At 38.6% G+C, this 24150-nt stretch overlaps 1 protein-coding gene across 1 annotated transcript in view; it reads right to left on the minus strand.

The window, feature by feature from the left end:
- Positions 1–24150, minus strand: part of cdc73 (cell division cycle 73, Paf1/RNA polymerase II complex component, homolog (S. cerevisiae)) — a 323327-nt gene that overhangs the window by 60620 nt on the left and 238557 nt on the right. The gene's annotated exons all lie outside the window — the stretch shown is intronic.

The raw sequence follows: 24150 nt of genomic DNA on the forward strand, positions 1-24150 counted from the left end.
CATTTGGAAAAATAACAGCCAGCGCAAATTTGTTAAAGGCAAATCGTGTTTGGCTAACTTGGAGTTCTTTGATGAAGTAATGGAGAGGGCTGGTGAAGGTAGTACAGTTGTTGTTGTGTAAATGGACTTTCAAAAGGCCATCATGTCTGATGATGAAGTACCACATAACAGACTTGTTAGCAAAATTGAAGCCCATGGGGTTAAAGGGGCAGTGGTAACATGGATACAAAATTGGCTAAGAGACAGAAAGAAGAGAGTAGTGGTGAACTGTTGTTTTTCAGACTGGAGGGAAGTACAGAGTGGTGTTCCCCAGGGGTCAGTATTAGGACCTGTGCTCTTTTTGATATATATTAATGACTTGGACTTGGGTATACAGAGCATAATTTCGAAGTCTGCAGATGGCACGAAACTCGGAAATGTAGTAAACAGTGAGGAGATTAGTAACAGACTTCAGGAGGACATGGACAGATTGGTGAAATGGGCAGACATATGGCAGATGAAATTTAACGCAGAGAAGTGTGAAGTGATGCATTTTGGTAGGAAGAATGAGGAGAGGTAATATAAACTAAATGATACAATTCTAAAGGGGGTGCAGGAACACAGAGACCTGGGGGTGTATGCATACAAGTGTCTTTAAAGGTGGCAGGACAAGTTGAGAAGGCTGTTAAAAAGGCATACGGGGTCCTTGGCCTTCTAACTAGAGGCATAGAGTACAAAAGCAAGGAAGTTATGCTAAACCTTTATAAATCACTGGTTAAGCCTCAGCGGGAGTATTATGTCCAATTCTGGGCACCATGATGTGGAGGCTAAATGAGTTTGGTGAAAACAGTTACATTTATTTTCAGCTATGGGGATGACAGGTTCAAGTATTCGGCCCAACAGGTCCATGCTGGTGTTTATGCTCCACGTGAGCCTTCTCCCACCCTTCTTCATCTCACCCCATCAATATATCCTTCTATTCCCTTCTCCCTCATGTGCTTATCTAGCTTCCCCTTAAATGCATCAATGTGCGTTGCCTCAACTACTCCTTGTGGTAGCAAGTTCCATATTTTTACCGGTCTCTGGGTGAAGAAGTTTCTCCTGAATTCCATATTGGATTTGTTACTGACTATCTTATTATTATGGCCCTTAGTTCTGGTCTTCCCACAAGTGTAAACATCTTCTCCACGTCTACCCTAGTACAATCTGACACAGTTAGTTCCTAGTATAACCATTCTGGAAAAGAACTCAAAAGAAAATGTCACTTTTCATGAATGTTAAAAACTCTAATTTTTTTTTGTGATTTGAGGGTAATATTACGGAGGTGGAAGTAGGCCATCTTTGTAACGGAGGGCATCATAGAGTTGAAAGCTCAGTTCAAGGTCAAAATTGGATGCCAGGGTCCTGAACTTCAACCAGAGACCTTGGCTGGGGAGGGGGATGGAATTTGTGGTGGGGACTGAAGACAATGGATTTGGTCCTTCCAATGTTAACTGGAGGAAATTGCGGCTTATCCAGGACTAGATGTCAGACAAACAGGCTGACAACACAGAGGCAGTGGAGGGTTCGAGCAGAGTGGTGGAGAGGACAGCTGTTGTCAGAGAAGTTGGAGATGAGGCGGTAGTTTGTAAGGACAGAGGGATGGAAGATTTTTTGAGGAGGGGATGATGACGGCGATTTTGACAGGGAAGGGGCAGTAACTCAGGAGTGGAAACCACTTACAATGCCAGCTACCGTGAAAGCCAGTAAGGAAACTGGTTGGCAGCAGTTTAGTAGGAATGGGTTTGAGGGAAGAGAAGGTGGGTCTCATGGACAAGGTGATCTAGAAGGTGTTAGAGGAGATAGGAGAGATGCTCGGGAAAGACGCAGGTTCAGGGATGGAGCAGAGAGGAACCCAAGGGGAAGTTTGGCTTAGTCGTCAAGGGGAAGGGAGTGATGTGGCTGCGGGAGCTGAATGGATGGTCTCCATCTTACTGACAAGGAAGTTGATGAGCTCCTCACGAGTTGTTGGTGAGGACAGAGGGGGCAGTTCATCAAATCTTACAGCACAGAAGGAGGCCATCAGGCCCATCGTGCCTGTGCTGGCTCTCTGAAAGAGCTGTCCAATTTAAATCCCACAGCTGGTTGTGAAGAAAAGAAACTGGAGGTTTGCTTTGCATTCCAGGATGACTCTGGAGTAGTGAGCAATTTTAGCAGAGAAGAGCAAGGCCTGATAGTGCCTGATTTGGTCCAGCCGATTCTGGCGATGGATGGCTAAACCAGTTGTGCGCTACATTCTCAAGTCTGTGTCACTTGGAATTGATGGAGCAAATATAGGGGCCATACCAGAGGAGAATAACCAGGGTGGAAGAGCAAGGGTTTTACTGGGGACAAGGGCACCAAATGCAGAGGTGAGGGGTTGATTGAGCAGATTGATAGCTGCAAAAGAACCCAATAATTTATATTTTTATTGTGCTCCCAACATACTGAAAGATATCTCAAACTGCTTTAGGAGGGGAAAAAAGGGAAGAGAGAAAAAAGTTAAGGAACAAAAGTCCTGTTAAGAGGGGGATTCTGAAAGCAGGGAGGCTGGAGGCAAGGAGGGGGGATTTTGGAGAGGATTTCTAGAAGAAAGGAGCACAGTTGATGCCATCAATAGAAGAGCAGATGGAACCCAATTTCTGAAGATAGGGCTTTTATAAAATTAGTCTCTTCAAGTTACAGGAGGTGAGAAGTTATTGTTCAGCATAAAAATATAAATCCCCACCACTTCAGTTGGAGTTGCAAGATTAAAAAATACAATGATCATGCTTTTGGATGGTTTATTATGGTGATATACTTTCATTATTCTGCCATACTGAGTGTGCATTAATGAGGTACGAACTTATTAAACTTCAAAGCTTAGCGTTAAAAATCTTTGGAAAAAATCATCCCAGTTTGAATAAGTTAACATCTACAAGATAACATTTAATGTGCCTTTCAATTTTTTTTTTTTTAAAAAGAGCTCTGCTGAAATTTTTGCCATTGCACATCAACTCCTCTTTTAAAATGTTCACTTTTCTTTGCTACATTCTTCCATAAACAAGATCTCCATATGTCTCACCTCGGAGTTAGAAGGTTGTGGGTCACACCACACGAGAGACTTGCACATATATGTAGGCTGACATGTCAGTATAGTACTGATGGAATGCTGCACTGTCGGATGAGATGTTAAACTATCTGCCCTTGCAGGTGAATGTAAAAGATCCTATGGCACTATTTAAAGAAGAGCAGGGGAGTTCTCCCCAATGTCCTGGCCAACATTTAACCCCCAACCAACATTCACCAAAAAACAGATTAACTGGTCATTATCATATTGCTGTTTGTGGGATCTTGCTGTGTGCAAATTAGCTTCTGCGTTTGCTACATTACAACAGTGACTACACTTCAAAAGTATTTCATTGGCTGTAAAGCACTTTGGGACAGTGAGATCGTGAAAGGCGCTATAAAATGCAAATTCTTTTATTTCTTCAACCAACATCACTAAAACAGATTATCTAGTCATTTATCACTTTGCTGTTTGTGAGACCTTGCTGTACACAAACGTACTTCCACATTTCCCTACCACAGTGACTATACTTCACTAGCTGTGAAACACTTTGGGCCAGCTTGAGATCATGAAAGGCGCTATATAAATGCAAGTTCTTTCTTATGTCGGACATTGTCATTTTCTATGGACTGATTTCTTACTTTAGAGTTCATAGAATGATGATACAGCACAAGAGGTGGCCTTTCGGCCCACTGTGCCTGTGATGAACGAAATCTACAATACTACAAAAAAATAATTTTGTGTATGAACTTTACCTGCCTGCCTTATCTTAAAAAGTGTACAACTATTCTTATTAAGACTTCACGTTTTTTTTTGAGAGCTTCAAAGACATTCATCAGTTCAGTGCAACAGCCCATCTGTGGATGTGTATCCACCATGAGACTGTAGAAGAACCAAAACCTCTAACCTAAATGGATGAATCTTCGATAACAGAAACGTACTGTTTTAACAGAGGCTGGAATTCAGACGACTCTGTATTAGTCCACCCTTTGCTTATCTTTACAACATTTCACAAAAGTAACAAAACAAAAATTGATATTTGCTTTTGAAACTGCTAACCTCAAATCACATGCAGTATATCATATCAAGCTGCACTGATCTATTGCCAAAAAGAACAGGTAATTACATCTAAGCATCCATTCAATTAGACATCATTCGAAAGTAAACCAGCCTTCAATGTTATCCTGCATATACAAGGAACTTCAATTGTTCTTAGTTATGCTTGATGAGAAACTGCATAATTGAATATTAAATATCTGGTTTACTGTAAGTATCCAGAAATTACCTCGACTCCTAGTAATGTCTTGGTCCAGCAATGAGCGCTCCAAATGAATTTTTAATTAAAGCATCTGAAATATTACAATTTTATAATGTGAAATCTTATTATGGTTTCAAGTAATAAATACATAGGGAAAATTATATTTTTCTGGGCAGCATTATTAAACAGCCAACATCTTTACACTGGGATTTAACACTGGAGTAGTTCATTCTAATTACAGTACTACTCTTAATCTTAAAGTGGTATTGATCTCTTAGAATAAAATTGCAGGTTGGTTAAATTGCATTTTCCATACTGCATTCATTAATTTTCTTTTTACTGTTCACCAAATTATGATTTTTTTCAATGTTCTTCACTCTCCCACCCCCAAACAGCAAACGTAATGGACCTGTGGAATAGTAGTATTCATTTGATGTATAATACTTATACAACTTAAATGGCTGCTCGATAATACAAAATCACAATTGCACAGTGCAATTGCTCTGTCTGTGTGTTAACTCTGAGGGTTGCAGCAGAATTTCTATATCCAAATCAAAGAGAGAACAAGATTACTGTTTTGATATATTTCACAAATTCCATTAACGTTTATGCCTTTTTCTGTGATTTTACTTTATAATGTGTATTAAAGATGATTGTGGCAGTTATATGAAAAACAATGGCAGAATTTTCAAACGATAAAATATTTTGCACAAAATCAGCGATAGAGTCCACATTTTATAGAACATATATCGCTGGACATTGTTCACTGGCACAGGAAATTTTGTCAAGAGTCAATGATATTCCATATCATCTGATTAACTACACGTGCAGTGAGTTCCTTGCACAGCAAACTACCGCTGTTGTATTGAATGAGCTCTAACCAATACACACCTACTGCCATCTAATAAACTAAGAAACACAATTGTGTTCAGTACTTGCATAGTTATTAGGAACAGGAGTAGCCCATTCAGCCCCTCGAACCTGTTCAACCAATGAGATCACGGCTGATCTGTATCCTAACTTCATTTATTCGCCTTGGCGCCATATCCCTTAATACCGTTGACTAGCAAAAATCTATTGATCTCAGATTTCAAATTATTAATTGAGCTAGCATCTACTGCTTTTTATGGGAGAGACTTCCACACATTTACCACCGTGTGTGTGAAGAAGTGTTTCCTACCTTCTCTGTAATGTTCCTAGGAATTTTCTATAGAAAAGGACCCAAGTGACAAATCAAATCATTCTACAGTCCTGTACTATTCCCCTACTCCTTAGCTTAATTACATAAAATCAATATATCATTTTCTGATAATTAAAAATGTTAATCTACACTGTAGCTAAAGCTACTAAAGAAATCTTCTGAATTCAATTACAGGCCAAATTAGAGTTAAAATATGTACCACTGCATAGAAAATGGATGGCAAGGGACAATTATAAACATTAATCTAATCAGAGACTTCAGGCAGCATTAAATCATGAGACAGAATCAAGATGGGTTTATAAGAGTTATCTGCACCCATTGATCAAATTACAACCTTCCAATCACTATTTTGATATTAGGTGCTGCATTTTTATTTAGGTCATGAGGCACGCAACTTTAATTGGTGCTGGCTGTCACCACTTATCTGGAGGCCATGCACCAAGATTTGTGAGGAAATCTTGGAGGTAAATTTTAACTTCAGCCTGCACAAAGCCACTGTAGGGAGGCCCAACCCATCTGCATGTTTGCATCTGGTTTGAATTTAACCGGTGAGCTGCAAGCGCCAGAAGGGAGTGTTGGGCACCCATTTAAAGGTCTGTCTGAAAGTTGAATCAGGCGGGCCTTAGGTGTCAACAGGGTGTTCAAGGTGCCCACCCGATTTTCTTTTGCTGGTCACTCGTATTTCAGCGAGAAGTGGACAAGTGGCAGTTGAAAATCACCCTTCTTTGTGTTTGTGTTGTGTTCTGATTCTCTTGCTGGTAAATTCAAACTTTCCTCTCACCAATACCAGCTGTGTCAAAAGCAGAGTTTTGTTACACAGAATTTACAGCACAGAAACGGGCTATCGGCCCAATTATGCAAGTGTTTATGCTCCATACAAGCCTCCTCCCATTCTATTTACTTCATCTCATCCTTTGTCTTTGAACTAGATTAACTGACAATTCTTTATTCAGAGGTTTTTTAAAATCTGGAACTGCAGATTTTTCTCAATATCTTCAATTCAATTCAGGTGAAAAATTAAAACAAGCCTGAATAAACATAGCCCATCGTAAATACAGGCAGCCATCATCAATGACCATCAAAGCCAATCATAGATATTAGATAAGCTTAAGTATTAGTGTACTTAATGATCCAATAACCTCCTATAAATTCAACATAAAGGGAAATAATGAACATGGTTGAAAATGATCCAGTTTAGTCAAGAAAGGACCTAGAATGATATAGATGAGATAGACTGAAGACTGACCATCATTTGCATACATTTGACAATTCTAGTGCATTCAGTCAGCACTTGGACATTCTCAAACTTTCTGTAAGCATGGTACTTTGCAATCAGTTCAGCTATGCCTAACGCCACAAAACAATGCTGATGTGTAGCACAAAATATTTGTTTATCCAATGCATATTTACTTTGTCCTTACAGTAAAAGGCTGCCTTCAAGAATGGCACAGAGTGCAGATGGGTGGAGAGCTGGACAAAAGACTCAACCTTTTGAAGTAATTGGCTGCTGGTGCTGATTTTAATATTTCTATTAGCATACAAAACAGGGCTTTTACGTCCTCAATAAAGAAATGATGAGCTGCAGAATAACAAAATCTTTTCAGGTTTTCTGTCATTGCCAGAAGAAACCTTTTCCTGCTACTGACAATACAATGCAGACGATGCATCTTGGTTTCAGGTCTGGTTCCAGGAGATGCCACAACAAATGACAGCTTCCTTGATGTGGCATGCCCTCCTTGGTAAGGTCAAAGCAGCACTGTCAGTGGCAGCAGAAGTTAATTCCGGTGGTAGTCCTCCCATTGCCTAGGAGTTCCCTATCCTTCCTCTGTTGTTTTTCATCAACCTACAACGTGGCCAGCCAAGTCAAATTTGCTGGTGCACCCCTGCTGATGAGTGGACTTATACAGATAAGTGAACTGAAACAGCCAAGTCGCTCTTTACAATGTCTCTTGTCCTGTACTGAACTGTTACTTATATTCCATGCTGCATTATCACTATTATAGCAGACACCATTAATTCAATGTGGGTGAGAAAACAAACATGAGCAAATATGCACTTTTATCTTTGATTATTGCTTAACAAGCCCAAAACCATTAATGCCAGGTCTGTGCATTAATCCAGTTTGATCCTGGGAGGAATTTTTGGAGTGTGGCAAAAATACACTAATACTCTTAATGCTAACAAGCCAATTGACTACACATTAATGCACATTTTACATGTGCCTTTACATATGCCACATACAATAATTTCATACCCTAGTGAGAGAATTAATTAACACAAGCTAAAACAGAGTGGCAATGCAACTGCTCCACTTGTCCAAAGAAGAATGGGATAGTACTAACTTCCAGGGAGAACAAAAGGGTGAGGCAACACCACTACAGTGTTGAGATATGGAACTTGTGGGGGAAAAGAGATAGCCTGCTCTGTTGAGTCAAACTCTCCGTGTACTCACATACGACATTTGGACCCACGGGACACCTGCTAATATCAAGCACTGGATATACGACAAAATTTCTAACCTCTGGAAGTCAGAGTTTAAATGCAGCAAAAAGATGATGCAACAGATAATGTTTCTTAAATTAAGCAAATTCTCTCTAGATGAATAAACTTCCTCATTCTTAAAGATTATAGGCTCAAGGAGCTAGAGTTCATAAGAATGAAAAGTGCTCTTTGAAAGGCACAGTCGAGATCAAAACATAGCATGCACTGCTCTTCATCTAGATATGAACTAAACACATTCTCCGTCTAGGGGGCAAAATGTAATTGTTGAGAACTGTAAACAGTTACAGATATTCACAGTATTATATACTGGTTTCAAGCATTAGATTTGAAACACAGCATACTTACTGGAGAAAGCAACTGGATAAGAATTAATGCAAAAACAAGATGATAGTCACTGAATTTTATCCCATCTTCTTGCTCAGTTTGTTGCTGAACAATCTTTCTTCACCAAAGATAGATTGCTTTTGAAGTTGTACTTAGGAGGGTCAGAGCAAACTACTAAATAGTAATGAGCTTTAGCTGCATACAGTATGTATCATATTTCATGCTGCATGAAGCTCCAGTTAAAGGAATATTTTATATTCTTCTTAGCAATTTTAAACAAATGTCATTTATACTACCCATCTAACCTTACATTGGTTAGTTTCATCCAATTCAGGTGTTGAGATGAGGTCACAACTTGACCTATTTATGCTGCGCTCATAAACTGGGTTTCTGAATAGACAATTGCTTATGCATGAGCATGAGAACTGGATTTGCATTTTCTATAACCTGAATATGCAAATCAAAACACAAATATGCTTAGCTACCATTTTAGCAGAAATCAAAAAGGATTGGAGGTTTTGAACGTATGTGTCAAACCACCTCATTGACTTAGCAGGATACTGATATGTATTTGAAAACAAAGGCTGAGTTTTTTTTAAAATCTGCAATTCCCAGTTTACACCTCTATGGAGACTCATACAGGTTCTAATGGAGGCCAACACTCAAATATATTCTGTAAGCTCAGTGTAACTGATAAAATCCAATCCAGCTCACTTTTTTGGGGGGGGGAAAGGGGGGAGGAGGGGAGGAGGGGAAGGAAAGGAGAACACTGTACTCTACCACCAAATGCAGCCAATGTCATTTTAGGTAACAGAATGGTCAACGTGGACAGAAGGAAAATATCAGTCAGTTCGTATGAGGCTGGTTTGTAAATGTCATGGTGGTCAACTCTGTCATCAAAGTGGAACATGTAAAGAGGGTGCAAAAATTGAGAGAGGAAGCATATCCGTCTGTTGTGTTTACAGTTAATGAAACAAGATAGTTCAATTGGAGAAATATTCAAAATTAGAACTGGAATAGATCCATGCTTGTATATAATTTGAAGGGTATAATGAAAAAACATAATAAGAGTATCATCCCCACCATTTTGCAGCTAAACTTAATTTTTACTTATTAAATCCTCTCCCCTTGCTGCAATGCAATGATTTACCATACAAAATCTGCTTTCTGATTATTGGATGTTTTTGAATGCTCCAGTAAGCTTATCTGATCAGAATGATTTACTGAATTGATTTTGGGCTGAAGCTCTTCATATTTGTTCAGAAATCATTGTTTTAAATTTATTTGGTGCATTTCTAAGGAATGCCAGCAAAATAGGAATGTAATTTTTGCAAAAGGCCAACAAACAGCTCACTATTTATCTGAAGCCTGTGAAGAGTAAAAAAAGACAGCAGGTGAGTGTGTTTGTTTTTGATGGGTGGGAAGGTTAACAGATGGAAAGTGGGTGTCAATTCTCATGAGCTTAAGTGTTGGGGCATAGGTAGCTTCATGCTTTGTCACTGTGATAAAAATTGTAGAAGAGCAGCAACACTTTGCATTCCATTAAATTCTCCCTTCTAGTTTGGAAACATTATTAAAATAGAATTTGTCTGAAGACTTTTTTAAAAATCATTTCATTTCTAAATTAGAATATTTTCAAGAGCAGTAAAAGTAGTTTACCATAAGGAGAAGTTCAACCTGAACAGATGTTACATCAATTTATAACATTTTGTAACAGACCCAACTTGCCATGTTTGTGCATGACCTTTTGAAACAGAGTGACTACTTCCTTAATGTAATGATTTGTGTATAGTGCGATGGACTCAATGGCCTGCAAGCGATCATAAGCATCAGTTTGAACTGTCATTGCATCATTTGAAATGAATATTCCAAAAAATGTGGCTACAACCAAATTAATATTTACTTTCAAAGCAACGTTATTCATTCTTGCTTTGCAGAATCAAAAATTAATACAGTACTTTATGAAAATATATAGCTTTGCTACTGTCGTTCAGTTTGTCAACATATTACCAAGAGTAAAGAATGCCTCTGACTCATTCCAACTCAAGCACAGTAACCATAGCAACAATGAAGGCTCAGGGACATTGGTGCTTATGAATGTATTTGCTAAGCTCTCTCATCTCCTCAAATCTCTTTAAAAACAATGAATTTTAGAAAATCAGTAGAGTACGCAAAAGTCATATAACTGTTAAGCTGTTAATCTGTCAATTTTACCAAATCTTACAGACTCAAACATTGCTTGTTTTAAGATGCTAAATTATTGCATGCGCTGCTAACTACTGCTATTTTAGGGCAATTTTTTTCTAGGGCCAGTTCAAAAAGGTTATTACGCTGCTCCTGAACTGCATAATGAAAACATTTTCTATTAACTATTAAAACCAAACAGTAGTTAGTACAGTACATTAGAACACATAATACCAACTTCTCAATTAAAGATTGCATTGTGCTGCATAAGAAACATTTATAATGGGACTAAAAAGAATTGCCTTTGTTCACCTAGTCCAGTATATAGGTTTTCGATATTTGTAAAAGTAGTTTTAGAGGGATGGCAGCTGTCGTACCCCAGATCGCTAACAATTCGGCCACCAGAAGGTAAACAAGAGTGGCCCAAGATGATTGGCCATCTAATCTTCTCTTCAAAGGGCCTCCATTTAGTGCAATTCCCTGTGGCATTGAAAAATGTGAGGCAACTTGGGTTTAACCCTCATCCTTCCACACTATGGTGGGAAGTACAATAAGCAATGAGTTGTCCCAGCAAGTTGCCCAATTTCAGTTTTTTGTAAACTACCAAAGATAGAATACTTACCTCGCCCAGTCTTTTTCAAGCTTTGGATAATATGTATCCTCATCACATTGCTGGATTGCAAGCCTAGTGTAATGTTCTGGGGAATACATGAGCTGAGCACGTATCTGAAAATGTCATCATGCCCTTAAAGGCAAGTGGTGCTACATATGGTCTGCAAAGCCCATGTTTGTTTTGACCTGAAGCTAAATTCAAACTAATCCACCAATTAACATTAATCTCTTTCCCACCTCCCACTAAAACCATACCCCTACAGATCCTATGAGGACAAATGTACAGAATTGCAGTGTGTGATAAATGCATATTATCTGAAGAATGAAGACAATCATTAAGGTACAAAACATATCCTTCATTTCGCATTGTCCATACACCATAGTAGCATGATAATGTAGTAAAGATTTCGGAGGAGAGGGCCTTGTTTAGAACTGCGCCAGCTGCCAAAGCAGCCAAGCAATGGATGGAATGGCCCTTAACCTCAGCTCTGTGCTATTATCCTATAACATGACAACACTGTAGGGTGCATAGTCATTCAATTAGCTATCCGCTGTTTAGTCATTAGTTTGTTTTGGGTTTTGGGTCTTTGCTCCATAGGAATCACATAACTAGCAAGATTGTCTAAATTGCTCTGTAAAAGACAACAACTATTCTCTGCAATCAACTACACAGTAGAAATGCTCCCAGCTCTGACTTGTGTGGGGACAGATAAAACAATGGGACAAATAGTTCTTGACCCAAAGTAAACTGGGAAGCAACACTGGGTAAAAGCTCCAAATTAGTGAATACCAAGGTCTGCCCTATCAGAATGCAAATCAAGTAAAGCTCATCTACAGTTTTTCAGTTTACTCATCCTAGAGCCAAATGCAATACTAATAGTTTTCCATGTAAGAAAAAAAGTTCACTTATTCAGAGGTCTGAACAGTAGGCACATTAACTTGTAAAGAACTAAATTATGGTTCTAACTGCAAAACCATTACAAGTCTAATTGGGCACAAACAACTTACATAAAACTTGACATCAACAGGTAACCCCTAATGATCCAAACACAAATGGATCATGAAAGATAGAGATTAGTGCAGCACTAACCTGAATGGAACTAAGTTTTAAACCAATGCTGAACGTATGCTGGATAAACTCCAGAATCATAGAATGGTTACAACACAGATGGAGACCATTCAGCCCATCGAGCCCATGCTGGCTCTTTGTAAGAGCAATCCAGTTGGTCCCATTCCCCCACTTATTCCCCATAGTCCTGCAAATTTTTTCCCTTCAAGTATTTATCCAATTTTTTTTTGAAAGCCATGAATGAATCTACTTCCACCATGCTTTCAGGCAGCGCATTCCAGATCATAACTACTCGCTGAGTAAAAAAAAATTTCCTCACGTTGCCTTTGGTTCTTTTGCCAATCACTTTAAAATCTGTGTCCTCTGGTTCTTGACCCTTCCGTCATAGAATCATAGAATAGTTACAATACATGGGACATCACATGATAGGAGGAACAACTTTGCGGAATATCACTGCATAAACTTTATCTTTCCTTGCTTTTATGTTATAAATTCCTTTAGTGAAATTCCTGCAGGAACTAAACAAGGGATCTCCCACCGATAATTGGAGACCCTGATCTAATGGTTGCTGTCTTTCAATAACCAGGACACGAACCGGAATGATTCCGGGCTTGGATGCAAAATTTGACCTCTCCCCAACTAAGAAAAGGGAAATCCATGCTCAAAGGCAGTGGGATCCTGCCTCAGCTTATTATCATGATATCAGAGAACAACGTTACCAGTGTAACCTTCTGCTTGTACTTTTTAGGCACCCGTAAAATCAGAATGAACAAAGGAAATGCATACAAAAAGCCCTCCATATCCAGGAAAGGCAGTGACCATCCAGCATCCAAACCGATGCAGTCTCTGTCTTTAAACACAAAAATGGAAAATAATGGCTGTCGAGAGAGGAAAACAGATCCATCTCTAGGCGTGTCTCAAATTATTTCTGGGTGGATCTTCTATTCACAAGGGTGAACTGAGAGTCCACGCAAGTATGTTATCTACTCTGGCTAATTTGAGCTAAGAGAGTAATCTCTTGATCCAAACACCAGTGTACTAGTAGGATTACATTTTGAAAAAGTCCGCACTTGCCTGTTCACTTATTTGACCAAAAAGTTTTCCGACTGCACACATACTGGCTTGGAACTGTTTTGGATAGCCTTACTTTCTTTTGTTCCAATCTGTTTGATGTGCTAAATGGACAACTGCATTGTCCCTTTGCCCTAAGCCCAATTCCTTTGCAAGCAGGCACCCTTTTATGCCATAGAATGATTCTGTTACCACTGTTAACTGTGGAGGACACTGTCACAGGAGATTTCCCTGTAATACACTGTCCTCTTGTGACCATGTAAGGTCGATGGCTGAGGCCCAATCAATCCTTATTGATTGGGAAAAGGTGCCCTACAGATATTTAGGCAGGCAATTTGATTCAAGTATCAAGGCACTTAATTTGTTTTTCATACAGACAATGGATGGATCAGTGCTAAAGGATGTACTATATGACCACAGTCCAAAAGCATTGTACCCTCTGTGCCAAGTGTAAAATTCCAATTTGTTCCAGAGACCTTTGCAAGCTGATGCTTTTGTTCAATTTTGCTTACTTCGTTTGCGCTCTAAATGAGCTCAGAATTTTCGCTTGTTATCATATAACCTAAAGAGGGCAGGTTCTTTTTCTTTGGTTTCCTTGTCCTAAGGTGGACAGCCTAAGATATATTCTGCCAACCTTAGGCTCTAGAAAACTTAAAAAAGATAGGCCAAATTAATTGAGAGAATGTTAGAAACTCTGTGTCCAAATCTAATCTACTCCTGTAGAAAAGCTGAATTTTTGTCCCAAACTTTTGGTGATGAGAGGTCCTATGTTAGGAACAATGAGTGTTTAGCTGGGGAAAAACAAACAAGTTTCAGGTCCTGGGGCTTTATATGGAGAGTACATGTGGCACTGCCTATTGGTAACTTCATGGTGTGATTTCATGCATAGTCAGCATGTGGCACCCTCACAACCGATCAAATTAGTCTATACTCTTAAATCTTTGGAGGATGCAGAATGAAGAAGAATTCAACTTTGTTAGGTTCAATACTGAGTAAACCAGTTATCTCAAATCACCATATTAGGACACTACTGCAAGAGGGCAAATTAGATTTGTGTTTACATTAGTCTCTGCTATAGTTACAGACATTATGGAGTCAACTTCTAGAACAGGAAAAGGGCACTGCTGGCACTTTCAAGAGGAAAGATAGTGAAGCAGCAGCACATATCAAATGAGTCATGAGAATCAGGCATCAGTAAATAAATTAATTTACTATGCTACTGACTTGGATTATGGATGACCAAGCCAGCTACTGATGCTTTGTATGAGCTTTTCAGATTATTTTAACTGAAATTGCATCCCAAATATTGTGTCTACATTTCAATTACACTGTGTGTAGCAATGCCAAATCAACCTCTCTCAACTTATCAAAGAAAAACTGTGAAGTACCACATGAAAGCTAAGGGGTAATGTTGAATTTGTACCAGACCTTAGTTAGGCCACAGTTAGAATATTCTGTAGTTTTAGGCATCCTTTTTAGAAAGGGCATAAAAGCAATAGAAAAAGTGCTGCATAGATTCACCAAAATATAACCAGGGATGAGAGGTTGCAGTTATGAAGAACTTGACAAGTTAGGTATTTATTCACTGGAGCCGAGATGGCTAAGGGATGATATGACAGAGGTCCTCAAAATGATAAGGGTTATGCTAGAGTAAATAGTGGTAAATTATTTTCACTGGTTGGCAAGATGGTAATGAGAGTACACAAATTTAAGATGGTCAAAGAATATTTCATACAAAGGATGGTTAGAATGTGGAATTATCAGCTGCAAATCCTTGTTGAAACTGAGACCAAGCTTTTATTTTTAAAGGGAATTAGATAGTTCCTTGAAAAACCAGAACATAGAGTAAGCAGGAGAGTGGGATTACACTAGGTAGCTCATGATGAAAAGATTAAGTATAAAAAATTGAAACTGGAGAAACATGCATTACATGGTTTGTCTTTTGTACATCATCTATCATTCATATTGCAGACATTACCTATACAAACCCAGTAACAGGCTCTCTCATCTCTCCTGGAACTCACTGCATGCTCAGTAGCTGGGAAGTAAAGACTCTGGTTAGATGCTTTATTATAACATGGTACAAGCTACTTTTAATCTCTACATACTCTCAGCTCATTTATTAGTATGCTTTGACATGTAGTAGCCTATACAGAAAAGTCTCTGGCAAGAAATGCCATAAGTTATCAAACTGACTGAAGCAGTGGGTTACTTATCCAAGGAGGTTTCTGTAAGGAAAATACTGCTTTTGTTAAGATAAATTAAACTAAGACGGCAATAGGCAAGATATGGGGGCTAACTAGCTGTAACAATTTCTCCTACTGTGACAGCTGTGTGAGCACTATTACTTTTAAAAAATCAGATTAGAAATACCACTACACTGTTTCTATGACAACCAAATTTGGCTGGTCTATCGAATATTAGTTCATAACAGACAATGAATTCTTTCATAGTAAACAGAGTAACGTGGTCAATTAACATTCTCTAGCCATCATTTATGTTGTCATACGATTAGTAGCTAGTACCCAATAAAACCATCTATTAGAGAACACTTTTATTCACCAAACAACCTAGCCTGTTCTGTGCAGTTATCAATGCACCATCACCTCTGCATTAAGGGTATCTTTTTATTAAAACTCACTTCTACATTTCTTTGTGGAAAGACTGCAAACTTATTAATCTAAAGAAATGGAGCAATAAAAAAAGCTTTATAAATTCAGTACGTGACTGAATGTTCACATTTTCAGTCAAACAAGTCGTATATAAGTAATCATTTTCCTTGACAAGAAATTAGAGGTGGAGTTTTTTTAAATACCACTTACTTGTTAAAGTAAAAATAAAGCAGTTAATTTTCAGAAGCTAATTGTAAAATATATCTAAGGACTTGAAAGCCTTTTACGCGCCATTCCGATCATGAATGGACTCAATTTTTCCTAAAGAATTAGCTACTTTTGGCTGCTAGTTTTTGTTTCCTTTTTTAAGCAATGGTGAAATTCCCCTCCAAGATATTTTTCTCCCATGCTACACGTATCTCGGATCAAGAGAGAGAATGAGTAGACCACCCTCTCTGGTTTTGAGCAACGCTATTCTGAAACCCGGGGATGGGAAGAGTGGGAGAACAGGCCAAATTGACTTTCCAACTCACTTTTACCTTCCCCATTATAGGGGAAGCATTGGGAGTCCAATCAGCACTTTCCCATAGCAACATGCCAAGATTCATAGCTCAACAAACAGAGGATTGAGAGTAGATATTGTATGCTCCACTCCAATGTCACCATATGCTGGTGCTCCGGTGCACTGCTAATTTTCACTTTAGGCCCCAAGGACCATTTGTATCAGATTTTAAATTACAGTAATTGGAAGTATTAGGTACAAAATATTTCAGCTAATATACAGCTTGAAAACTCCATTAATCTATTTTTTTTTGGCAACTTGAACGGATTAAGCGCAATATAATCAGTATACTACATTTAATTATTTTTGCACCTTGATTCGTAGGTTGCTTAACAAAAAACGAAGAATAAGCAATATTATGTGTTGACAAAATCACAAGCCTTCCAGCAATTGTCTTTATTGTCAAAAGATAACAGCCATACAATTCTTGGCAGTAGAGGTCGGTCTAAACTATTTGCCATACGGTACTACTTTTTTGCTATGATTAATGTCACTTATCCATGGTAACCAACAATAAATATTTATTGTCCAGTTTCTCAGTCATACTTTAATATCCAGATTTGCAGAACAGAGAAAATGAAGGGTGTACAAGTTCTTTGATTAAAAATACTCCAATACAAGCAAAACCTGGTCGTTTTTTGCAGATTAAGAAATTGGCTTGCGCGTGAATCACAAAACACTCTTTTTATACCGGAGGAACACATGATTATGTACTCCACTCATCCACTCTTGTCTTGTTCCAAAGGTCACACTGGGTGGTTTATAAAGCGTGATAGCTACTAGGAGCCCGCAAGCGACTGCTTGAAAGCATTAGCGTGGTTATAAAGCCTAGGAATTTATATTTTTATAGAAAGAGGCTGTACAGGCCATTTTCTGAATCTTTCAGACACCTCTAAAGCAATCGCATACATAATCATTTTGCTTAAAATACAACTCGATTAATCGCTAAAATTACTTTTTTCCCCCCTACCAGTTAAATGGAATACAAGCCTCATATTTTCAATAATACAAGAGCCTGATGAAAGTCTAGATTAATCAGGAATGACATTAAAATTTAATGAGATCAGAATGATATGAGGGATGAGGGACTTCAGTTATGTGGAGACTAGAGAAGCTGGGATTGTTCTCCTTATAATACGGTGACCAGAACTATACATAGCATTCCAGGTGGGTCGAGACCAATGCTCTGTGCAAACTCAGAATTACTTCCTGACATTTGTGCTCTATTCCTCTGGCTATTCAGCTCAAAGTCCTCTTCACTCATTTTGGTGCTCCTGCACACTGTGACGATGCCTTCAACAACCTATCCACCAGTATCCCCAAATCCCTCTCCAGTGTTGTGCCCACATCAAAAATTACAGATGAGAGAAGCCATTTGACCCATCCTAGTTCATCCATCCAGGAAGGTCCTAAAGACCCCCGCCCCCCGACAAATGACTATAGCACCTAACTGATTCCAGGGCTTTTGTCTCCACTACTCTATTACATGTGTTGATCACTCTTTACGTGAAGAACTTCCAGATATCAGTTCTAAATTTACCAACTAGTTTGATTCTGTGACCCCTTGTTCTACACTTGCAATTTAATTTACAATAATAGTAACACCATTTAGTTTATATTACTGCTGTTTATTATCCTTTCACAATCTCATGGCTTTTCATTTGTTCACATTTAATAACATCTGCCACTCATCAGCCCAGCTGGCCTATCTTTCCAGGATCTTCTCTGTTTGATTTGATCAGTCTGGCCCAGTTCTTTGCAGTCTCTACCAGTTCATAGGGTCATAGTATCAGAAATACAGCGCAGGAGGCCATTTGGCCCATCGAGCCTGTGCCGGCTCTTTAGTAGAGCTATCCAATAGTCCCACTCCCCTGCTCTTTTCCCCTTGGCCTTTAATTTTTTTTCCCCTTCAAGTACTTATCCAATTCCCTTTTGAAAGTTATTATTGAATCTACAGTGCATGCCAGATCATAACTCGCTGCATAAAAAAATGTTTCCTCATGTCGCCTCTGGTTCTCTTGTCAATCACCGTAAATATGTGACCTTTGGTTACCGACCCTATGCCACTGGAAACAGTTTCTCCTTATTTACTCTATCAAAACCAATCATGATTTTGAACATCTCAATTAAATCTCCTCTGCTCTAAAAAGAGAACAACCCCAGCCTCTCCACATAACTGAAGTCCCTCATCCCTGGTACCATTCCAAGGCCTTGACATCCTTCTTGAAGTGTGGTACCCAGAATTGGACACGATACTCCTTGCTTTTGTACTCTATGCCTCTATTAATAAATTTTTTTAAATTCTCTCTCTCTCTCTGCCATTTTGAGTTTCTTTCTACCTGCCTGTGTAATAGACACAATGTATATCGAGTGTACTGGGACGTGCTGTTCTCCGTGACTGGCCTGTTTGAATAACAACGACACCTTTTGATTGGTGTGATGCTGTCCCAACATAGTATAAGATATGCGATTTGAGAACCTTTTCATTCATTCATCTGACGAAGGAGATAATCTCCGAAAGCTTGTGATTTTAAAATAAATTTGTTGGACTATAACCTGGTGTTGTAAGATTCCTTACTCTATTAATAAAGCCTAGGATTCCATATGCTTTTTTAACAGCCTTTTCAGCCCACCTTCAAAGATTTGTGTACATACACTCACAGGTCTCTGTGTTCCTGCACCCCCTTTAAAATTGTACCATTTCGTTTATATTGCCTCTCTTCATTCTTCCTGCCAAAATGTATCACTTCACACTTCTCTGCGTTAAATTTCGTCTGCTTTTGTCTGCCCATTTCAACAGTCTGTCAATGTCCTCCTGAAGTCTTTTACTATCCCCCACATTGTTTACTACATTTCCAAGTTTTGTGTCATCTGGGCTTTAACTTTGCTAACAAGTCTATTATGTGGTACTTTATCAAATGCCCTTTGAAAGTCCACATACACGACATCAACCGAGCTACCTTCATCAACCCTCTCTGTTATGTCATCAAAAAACTCAATCAAGTTAGTCAAACTCCATTTTCCTTTAACAAACCCATGCTGACTTTTATTTATTAGTCTATACTTTTCCAAGTGCCAATTAATTTTGTCCCGAATTATTGTCTCTAAAAGTTTCCCCACCAATGTTAGGCTGACTGTCCTGTAATTGCCGGGTTTATCCCTCTCCCTTTTTTTTGAAGTAACATCTACAAACATACAGCATTTTGTTCGTGAACCCCCTTCCAATTCATTTATGTACATTGTAAACAGCAATGGCCCCAGTACTAATACCTGACTAACACCCCACTAGTTATCTTCTTCCGTGCTGATCCAACTATATGAGCAACTATGCTTTCCTTTCTCTGTTTCAGTCCATTTTCAACTTATTTCAGAAGCATTTTACCTGTGCCATGTGTTGCAACTTGCAGACCAATCTCCTTTGTGACATTGTTTCAAAAGCTTTGCTAAAAATCTAAAACAACATCCACTGAGTTCCCCTGTCAACAAGGTTTGTTATCTTCCCCAAAAGAATTTTCTTTTAGAGTTCCATATTTGTCCAGGTGCCTCATCATTTGTTCTTTTAGGATGCCCTCCATACCTGCATAGTAATCTGAATCTCTAAAAAATGACCCCACACTCTGTACTGTTATTTAGCCAAACCTCTAAGTTCATATTAGTTATTTAAAAACTAAGATTCTGCTTCACCGATTCCTAATAATATTTCTCAAAATAACTGGCATGCCTTGAAACTTCATACTTGCAATACTTTCCATTTTCAAATTATATTTTATTTTTATTTTCCTTCTTACTGACTCTGCCACCTCACACAAAATTAGTTTAGTGAAGATTCTCTATTGAGGTTAATTAGTTATCCCATGGTAAGGGATCCTCTGGGGAAGAGTAATCATAATTTGATTGAATTTCACATTGAGTTCAAGAGTGACATACTTAAGTCCAAAACTAGAGTCTTAAACGTAAATAAAGCCAATTACATAGGTTTGAGAGATGAGTTGGCTAAGGTAGATTGGAAAATTAGATTAGAAGGTATGATGGTAGATAAGCAATGGCAAACATGTAAAGAAATATTTCATAATTCTCAACAAATATATATTCCATTGAGAAATAAAAACTCTATGGGAAAATTGATCCATCCTTGGCTAACTAAAGAAGTTAAGGAGAGTATTAGATTAAGAGAGACTTGTAATGTTGCTGAGAAGAGTAGTAAGCCTGAGGATTGGAAGAGTTTTAGAAACAAAATGATGACCAAAAAAATTGATAAAAAGGGAGAAAACAGAATGAGAGTAAACTAGCAAGAAATATAAAAACAGATTGTAAGAGCTTCTACAAGTATATAAAAAGGAAGAGAGTTGTGAAAATAAACGTGGGTCCCTTAGAGGCTGAGACAGAAGAAATTATAATGGGGAATAAGGAAATGGCAGAGATGTTAAACAAATATTTTGTATCTGTCTTCACAGTAGAAGACACAAAAAACATTTCAGAAATAGTGAGGAACCAAGGGTCTAATGAGAGTGAGGAACTTAAAGTAATTAATATTAGTAAAGAAAAAATACTGGCGAAATTAATGGGACTAAAAGCTGACAAATCCCCTGGACCTGATGGCCTACAATCCTAGGGTTCTAAAAGAGGTCGCTGCAGAGATAGTGGATGCGTTGGTTGTGATCTTCCAAAATTCCACAGATTCTAGAACAGTCCCAACGGATTGAAAGGTAGCAAATATAACACTGCTATTCAAGAGAGGGAGAGAAAACAGGGAGCTATAGGCCAGTTAGCCTGACATCAGTAGCAGGGAATATGCTGGAATCCATTATTAAGGAAGTGGTAACAGGACACTTAGAAAATCATAATATGATTAGGCAGTGTCAACATGGTGATATGAAAGAGAAATCATGTTTGATAAATCTATGAGAGTTTTTTTTGAGGATATAACTAGCAGGGTAGATAAAGGGGAACCAGTGGATATTTGGATTTTCAAAAGGCATTCGATAAGGTACCACACAAAACGTTGTTACACAAGATAAGGGTTCATAAGACTGGGGGTAATATATTAGCATGGATAGAGGATTGGTTAACGGACAGAAAACAGAGTAGGAATAAACTGGTCATTTTCAGGTTGGCAGGTTGGTCCCAAGGATCAGTGCTTGGGCCTCAGCTATTTACAATCTATTTTAACGACTTGGATGAAGGGACAGAGTGTAATGTGTCCAAGTTTGTTGATGATACAAAACTAGATGGTAAGTTGTGAGGAGCACACAAGAGTCTGCAAAGCGATATAAGACAGGTTAAGTGAGTGGGCAAGAAGGTGGCAGATGGGAGTATAAAGTGGGGAAATGTGTGATTATTCACTTTGTTAGGAAGAATAGAAAAACAGAATATTTTTTAAATGGTGAGAAATTATCAAATGTTGGTGTTCAGAGAAATTTGGGTGTCCTTGTACGTAGAAAATTAAACTGCAGGTACAGCAAGCAATTAGAAAGGCAAATGGTATGTTGGCCTTTATTGCAAGGGGGTGGAGTACAAGAGTAAGGAAGTCTTACTACAATTGTACAGGACTTTGGTGAGACCACACCTGGAGTACTGTGTACAGTTTCGGTCTCCTTATCTAAGGAAGGATATACTTGCCTTAGAGGCAGTGCAATGAAGGTTCACTAGATTAATTCCTGGGATGAGAGTTGTCCTATGAGGAGAGATTGAGTAAATTGGGCATACATTTTCTGGAGTTTAGAAGAATGAGAGGTAATCTCATTGAAACGTATAAAATTCTTATAGGACTTGACATGGTAGATGGTGAGAGGATGTTTCCCCTGGCTGGAGAGTCGAGAACAAGGGGACATAGTTGCAGGATAAGGGGTCAGCAATTCAGGACTGAGATGAGGAGGGATTTCTTCACTGAGAGGGTTGTGAATCTTTGGAATTCTCTGCCCCAGAGGGCTGTGGATGCTGAGTCGTTGAGTATATTCAAGGCTGAGATAGATAGATTTCTGGACTCTCGGAGAATGAAGGGATACGGGGATCGGGCGGGAAAGTGGAGTTGAGGTCGAAGATCAGCCATGATCTTATTGAATGGCGGAGCAGGCTCGAGGGGCCGTATGGCCTACTCCTGCTCCTATTTCTTATGTTCTTCTCAACGTATTTATTTATCTAAATTAATCCTGACGACCCACCTCTCCCAAAGTCCCAAACTGCATCTCTGAAAATAGTAATCCCAACTTCTCTATCTAAAAATAATACATTTGAACATTTAAAAAGGTTGAGCAAACAATCCCTTTCCACTTACATCACCAGAGAGATGAAAACTTAGCTCATCAATTTTAACTGAGTTATGCAGAACTGACCAAGTTTTTATATTTTGGGTCAATGGAACCAATTCTCGCATTGCGAGAATTACAGTTGCACCTTAAACAGCACTCGCCTAATAGCTTAAGCTCAACAACTTGTGATGAATAAAAACATTTCTTCAAATTGTATCTTTTAAGTCACATATATAGCCAACCTTTATCAAAGTGTCATATTTTGAGGGATTGTTTAAGCAAGCAACAACGTTTATTTTTGAAAATTTAGTTAGACATGAACATTTAATATCAAAGAATTTTAGCATTGATTTTTCAATATTTAGTTTTTAGTAAGACCTGAAAGAACCTCGTCTGCCTTAATGTGTATTCCTGTGTTTCGAAGTTTCAACTAAAGTGCTGGCTTGAAATTCTACTTTATGGGTCCTCCAGGAATGCCAATGTAAGTAAATAGCCCATGCTAATATTTTATGCAAAACAACAATGGTGGAAGCAGAAGCATCGGCTATTGCAATATCACAATTCCATCCACTTTGGTAAACTGAAATCAAGGCCCATAACTGTTGTGGGAGTAGATCCAAGAGACGGAGAATGGCATAACTAGGCAATTACATGAATTAAGCCAGAACAGCAGTAAAGATATGAAAGGTAAAGCGAAGATGGGAGTGGAAGATCAAAGCTGAGCTGGTAATGATTTATTTAGAACCATGAAGTACAAAAACAAGACTGAAAATTAACTGAGAAACATTGAGAACCCAAAATACAATTACATATATAAATATGAGCATGGCTTAGATAGATGGATTACAATTGTAATATGAGCTTACCTATATTGTTTTAGGTCATGTAATGCAAATGTATCATCACGACTATTGGTTTATGGTGATTGAATAAATCAACTTGCATTTTCATGACATTATTAAGGGAGTGTGAGCAGTATTTTCATGTTCAAATTATGTTCATATTTTTGTGGAAATTGGTTTCACTATTATGATTGCTTAGCTATGCAAGCAATTTTATGTTTTACCTTTTTTAAAAATTAAAAGTCCAGAACACACCGGAAGATGGTCCTCGTAGCAGATAGGTAGCTGCAATAGTACTGGGAAGGGGAAGCTGTGGGTAATGGGTAGTGTTGGAAGAGTGGTTAGAGAGTGCAGGGAAAGAGTTGGGGTTCGGGAGCATTGAGATGGGTGTCCTTGAGTTTGGAAGTAACAGGAAGAGATTCTGGGGTCTGAAAGTAGTGACAATGGCGTGTAGTGCATGTGGTGATATTGGGGGAGGGAAGAGAGCTGTTGGGTGTCAGTGTACTGGGAGGGGGATCCTACAGGTGGAAACATTGGGAGGAAGGGTACAGGGTCCAAGACACTGGGATTGGTGGCTCAAGGAGCAATAGGTGGTCTTTGGAGCAGTTTGGGTGCAGCA

Source organism: Heptranchias perlo, chromosome 9 (assembly GCF_035084215.1).
Source record: "Heptranchias perlo isolate sHepPer1 chromosome 9, sHepPer1.hap1, whole genome shotgun sequence".
Taxonomy (NCBI): Eukaryota; Metazoa; Chordata; class Chondrichthyes; order Hexanchiformes; family Hexanchidae; genus Heptranchias; species Heptranchias perlo.